Raw genomic sequence first — 5443 nt, forward strand, 5'->3', positions numbered from 1 at the left:
TCTTTTCATCCAGATGGAGTCACGGTCCTGAGCAGTCCAGTCCTTGCTCACTCATATCAGTCCACCTGCAATGTGGCCTTGGTCCGTCGATCTCCTAGTGGTCACTGCGACAACGCCAACTGTTAGCTGGATTATTTATCTAAGAGAGAAATACATCTCCAAGAATGAAGGTACTCCGTGAGATGATCAGCTGAGTTTTATTGCAACAGCAGGAAACACAGACAACCTGGCCTSTCTCTGTGCCTCTGCTTCTCTCTGTCACTGTCTCCACACTACTGTTGAACTCTGTTGAACACTTTTGTACTCTGTGTCTTGAGAGGCCTCATATATATATTAACAAACAGCATAATGTCATCTTAGCAAGATTTGATACAAGGTCAATGGAAAACACAAAGATAAACACAAGTGATACCTAAGAATGATTATTGTTGTCAGCAGAYMTTGTTCTGACTTTAATCATTCTGTCTGCAGATGAACAGCATGTCATGAAAACCTAGGTYATTAAAGGATGTCATGAATCACCTGCTTAAACATAAAGTATTATTTCTACCACAAAGGCAAATCAGGAAAAKTAACAAAGATCCCAAACTTTCACACCCCACAAGTTAAAAATGAAAGCTCTATTTTCAATTAGTCAGGCATCGTATCGGGGACTGGAGAGCGCCACAGATTGTTGGAGCACATTTCACTGACAGTGAAAGACTGCTCCTGTTACGAGGCTGGGTTTGAGCACTGATATAAATGCGGACACAAAAAAAGGTTTACAATGTTTATTTAAATTGCTGGTGTGGAGYTGGGACCAAATCGAATCTCGAGTCAGGCAATCTGAACACAAAAACAACAAATTAGCAAGGGAGTCACACTGGGTCAAAGTTATGGGGTTATTAAAGTTCACCAACCTAGTGTTCACAGGAAACCTCCATGAAGAAACACCGTCAGAGCGTTTGGGTCCGGGAGGCCATGACATCTCCGATAGACTCGATAGGTTTTGATGGTCTGTTTGTCAGATATGGATTTGTCAAACAGGTGAGGGCCATGCACAGACTAAACAAAGATTTTACCAGGTTGAAGGGGTTTGGCGTTCTTCGGGAATCCAGTGCGCGGGCGAGGGTCGAGAACCAGGAAGTCAGATGAGTCGTGTTGCCGAACAAGGTTRAGACGAGAGGCAGTAATCCAATAAAMAGAACCAGGGTCGTTGTCATGAGAGCAGATGAGTGGAGGTATCCGTGAAGGGCTGAGGCGAGGATYGAAAAACCAGAGGATGTAATCTGAGTCGGTCGACTCAGATTACRTCCAAAATTTAAAAATTACTCAAAGCTCTTAACAACCAAGCTCCATCATATATTAAACATYTTATTGTTTCATATTTGCCTAACAGAGCACTTCGCTCTCAGACTGCAGGTTTACTTGTGGTTCCTCGAGTTTCTAAAAGTAGAATGGGAGGTGTGATGCAAGAATATCTTATGACTCCCTAACTGCATATATTACCTTGACATGTCCTGTTCTGTATCTCTTGGTAAATCCTGCCACCACAAATTGGCGTTGTCGTTATCGGAGCTCCAAGGACCGGAGTTTGCCCGCTGGGGCCGACGTTTGGACAAGGAGGAAGAAGCTTCCTGGTTTTTTTCAGTTTCTGAGAAGCTGACCCGTTTTTAAGGAAGGTTTTCCTCCGCTGATCGATTTGTCCTCGCTTCGGCCGCTGTGGGTGACCTTTGGGACTGGAGCTGAAAGAACCTGTCTTTTGACAGAAACATGGTGAGATAATATTTTCATTAGCACCTTTGTGAAAAAAAAAAGCTACGGCTATTTCAGCCCACCACAGTAAAAATCTAATTGTTAGACGCCCGTCTGGTCGCTTCTGCGGTTGGTGGTGACTTTAGCTGAGGTAGGTTAGGGAGCGTTTTTATTCCTAATCGAGTTAAAAACRGGGAGTTTAGCTTTCTGTTTTGAGGTAGCCAAGAGGACATTGTTTATCTTGGTGAGTGTAGGCAGTTTAGACAGGAATAAACTGCTGAGGGAAGATATAATTTTCCGTTTCTGTTTCTGTTGAGGGAAACAAAGTAGGCTAAAAGTCAGTTTAAAAGGTGGCCACCCAATTTTCATTGTAAGAAAATTGCATACGGTAGTKCACTGAGCATGAGTTGATGTAACAATGGGTCTAGGGCGATTCTGTTGTTCAGCTAATGAATGCGACCGACGGGCCTTGCGTCCAGGCGATGGTAAATAAATATGATGATGAAGCCGTGTAGTGTCTGCGGGTATGGTGTGATAAATTTGCTTTCCTGGACAGTGGCAGTTTCAGTCTTAGACAGCTCAGCYACCTCCGTGATCGCTTACTGGAACATGAATCATAGCTTAAATCAAGAAAAATCATAAAAGGTTGTTTTGAAAYATTTTTAAATAACATGTTTTAGTCTCTCTGTTTWTCCGGGGCTATTAAATGGCGCGGATTGGCGTCTTCCTCTTTCGGCCCTGCAGTGTCACCTCCTTTGGGTACGGCCTGTTTTGGGGCGGATGTCYGGGCCCGGTCCTCMGCCCCACCTGCCGTGGACCCTGTGTTGACAAGAGGAGGGGGCACGCGGGGACGACGGACAATGGATCCACCCGTTTCTCCAGCAGCAACCCACTAAGATAAGCATAAAAACATTTGTTTTATAACTAACTCTCAAGTTTTAAGTGAATTTACAAATGCATAAAACCATAGCTGTTCATTTCAGTTATCAATCTCATCTCTTGTGGAACYAACTTCCAGTTTTTGTTTGTGAGGCTGACACTCTGTCTACTTTTAAGATTAGACTGAAGACTTTCCTTTTTGATAAATCATATAATTAGACTTAGGTTTCCTGAATTATTCTTCGTTTTTGCTGCTATAGACTAAAGCTTTCTTCATACTCCCTCCGAACTGCCGACGTCGGCACGGGTTGTTGCAGTTTCATGACGAAAATTACGTCACCGRTGTTTGCAGTGTCGGCTYGGCCGCCCCTTTTGGCACCACCCRCCAGCAGAACTTTTTACCCCCCTCCCTTTCAGGCAGGCCTGAAACATACTTGCTCCGACGCTGACCGGTTGACGCGCGGTCACGTGGTTGTTCGGCATTCGTTTTCGCACAGACCTTTCATAGCTCCAGAGACACACCACGCCGAGCTCCTGGGAAACCYCTCCCGCTGCARCATACATCACTGCATGGAGTTTCTTGCCGCTACAGCCGATAAATGCAGAAAAAAAGTCTGACTTGTCACTCACCTGACATATTTATCCACATCTGTCCTGGTTAATGAAATGTTGTACACTGTCTCTGTATAAATAACAATAAAAAAGTAGTACGAAGAATGTTGTGTCTCAGGTTGCTCACCTTCAGGATGGCCATGCAAGTCAGAGGCGTTCACACGCCCACTACTGGCAGGTCCAGGGTCAGGTGGACATCACTGGATTGGAATGGTGCCACTTTAACAACACGCTTACAACAAGAACTGTTGAGTGTATATCGAGTGATGAATCCTTCATTATCAGATGAAATCCAAACTGGACATGTTTTACTTCAACACCTTCATTGATGTGTTTATGTTGATGTAAGAATCATGAAATGTTTAAATCACCCTTTTGTTCCTTCACGTTTTATGATTAAGTCTCAAGCTATGAATCACTGTAAATAGTTGTTACTCATAAAAATACATAAATGTGTCAATTTCTCTGAACTGAATTTGTATAATTTTGAAAAAGTATTTGTGATATTCCTGACTGTAGTTGTCTTTTAACTAATGTTTAAAAAACATTTTTTGGTGGCTGTGGTACTGGTGGGGCCAGGAGGGCTTGAGTCCTGGCGGGCGGGTTGCCTGGCTCTGGGCCAGTTTGTGCACTCTAAAAATGAAATGTTGGATTTACTTAACCATGTTATGTTACCTGGTTCAACTTAACTGWGTTGAGTAAATTCTAAGCAACATACTCATGTTCTTTGKCTAAAAAACTGGTATATTGCTTTGAATTGACTCAACTCAGTTAAGTGGAACCAGGTAACATAACATGGTTAAGTAAATCTAACATTTCATTTTTTACAGTGTGCCCTGGTGCCCGACTCTGGGCGGGGGGCCTTTGGTGCGCTGGTGAACTACGGGTCTGATGAGCTGGAGGGTTGAGCTGGCTGGGGGCGGGGCCACTGGCCCGTGGGAGGGGATAGGCCAACTCAGCCTGGGTGTCTAGCATACTATRYATATGTTCTGAGAGTTGTCTGAATGATGGGGTGTGTATAGTATTTCTTCTGGGGTGTGGCTGGGTGGGTGGCCTTGGTGGCAGCCGGGAGCTGTGCTGGGTCGGCTGGCTGGCCCCTTTGTTGTGGCGGAGGCTCGCTCTTGGTCCCTCCTTGTGCTGTCGGTGGCTGGGTGTGCACTCTCGGCTGAATCATCCTTGCTGGGGTTTGGAAGCTTCTTTGGGTTGCAGGTTGGCTGTGGGGCTGGGGGTCGGGTCTTGGGGGTCTAGACAGCTCTGGGGCGGGTGGTCTGTTGGTCCCGGTTTCTGGCGGTCCTCTGGGCTCTGTCTGTCCATGATCTCGGGCCTTCTGGGCCTGGCGGTCTGTCCGGAGGAAGAGGTCTTGGGGCCTCATTCCCTGGGTGGGTCTCGGGAAACGGGGGAGCCTACTGGGGTCAGCGGGGGAGCTGGCCCCCTGTGGGAGCATTTTTGCTCCCTCAGTTTTTTCTCCCCATCCACCACCACACACCTAAGCTGGCAGTATGGTCGCTCGGCAGTCGACCGGTCGACGCGCCGTCATGTGGTTGTTCGGCTTTCGTACTTTTCTTTCATAGTTCTCGAGACACCCCGAGCCGAGCTGCTGGGAGACCCCTCCCRCTCCAGCATATGTCACTGCATGGGATTCCTTCCCCAGGGAGTGCAATGCGGGGAAAAAAAAGTCAGAGGCTCTTCAGTCGACGTTGTTTATCTGGGACAAACTGGTCCCAGATTAAGCTCCAAAGTTTTTATCAGTCAGATTCCATCGTGATCCCCTTTTATGAGTTTTTGGCCATTGACTGTCTTTAAATCGCTGCTTCCTGGTACAACAGTCGGCTCTAGAAGCGATCGCTTTTTTCTTCTTTTTTTTCCTTTCTTTTTTTGAAGCGAGTGGTTGAAGCAAATGCAGCGTCTGAGAACCTTCAGCATAAACAAAACTCCCACGAACTTCTGACCAATCACATCATACAGTTCGTATGTGTTCTTATGTGGAGGGGGGTGAAAAGTTTGACCCGCGGGTTGCGACAAGAAATGCCGAAATGCCGACAATGCGAACAGAAGTGACGCAATTTTCATCATAAAACTGCAACAGTTCGGCACGATTTCAGCAGTTCAGCAGCAGCATGCAGGAGGCTCTACTACACCCTCTTCATTTTCAATTGCACTCATGTAGGGTTTTTGGGGTGCAGGTGTGTTAAAAAGAGCAACAATTTTACATCTCTGT

The 5443-nt window shown here is 46.0% G+C and overlaps 1 long non-coding RNA gene across 1 annotated transcript; it reads right to left on the reverse strand.

Annotated features, from left to right (window-relative positions):
* Nucleotides 1-755: 755 nt before the first annotated feature.
* Nucleotides 756-3113, reverse strand: LOC106523889 (uncharacterized). Its single transcript, XR_001310943.1, has 3 exons — nucleotides 1489-3113; nucleotides 900-1234; nucleotides 756-825 (listed from the first exon to the last, which is right to left on the reverse strand). It is a non-coding gene; the product is annotated as an uncharacterized LOC106523889 (long non-coding RNA).
* Between the last annotated feature and the right edge of the window lie 2330 nt (nucleotides 3114-5443).

Source organism: Austrofundulus limnaeus, unplaced genomic scaffold (assembly GCF_001266775.1).
Source record: "Austrofundulus limnaeus strain Quisiro unplaced genomic scaffold, Austrofundulus_limnaeus-1.0 Scaffold169, whole genome shotgun sequence".
NCBI lineage: Eukaryota > Metazoa > Chordata > Actinopteri > Cyprinodontiformes > Rivulidae > Austrofundulus > Austrofundulus limnaeus.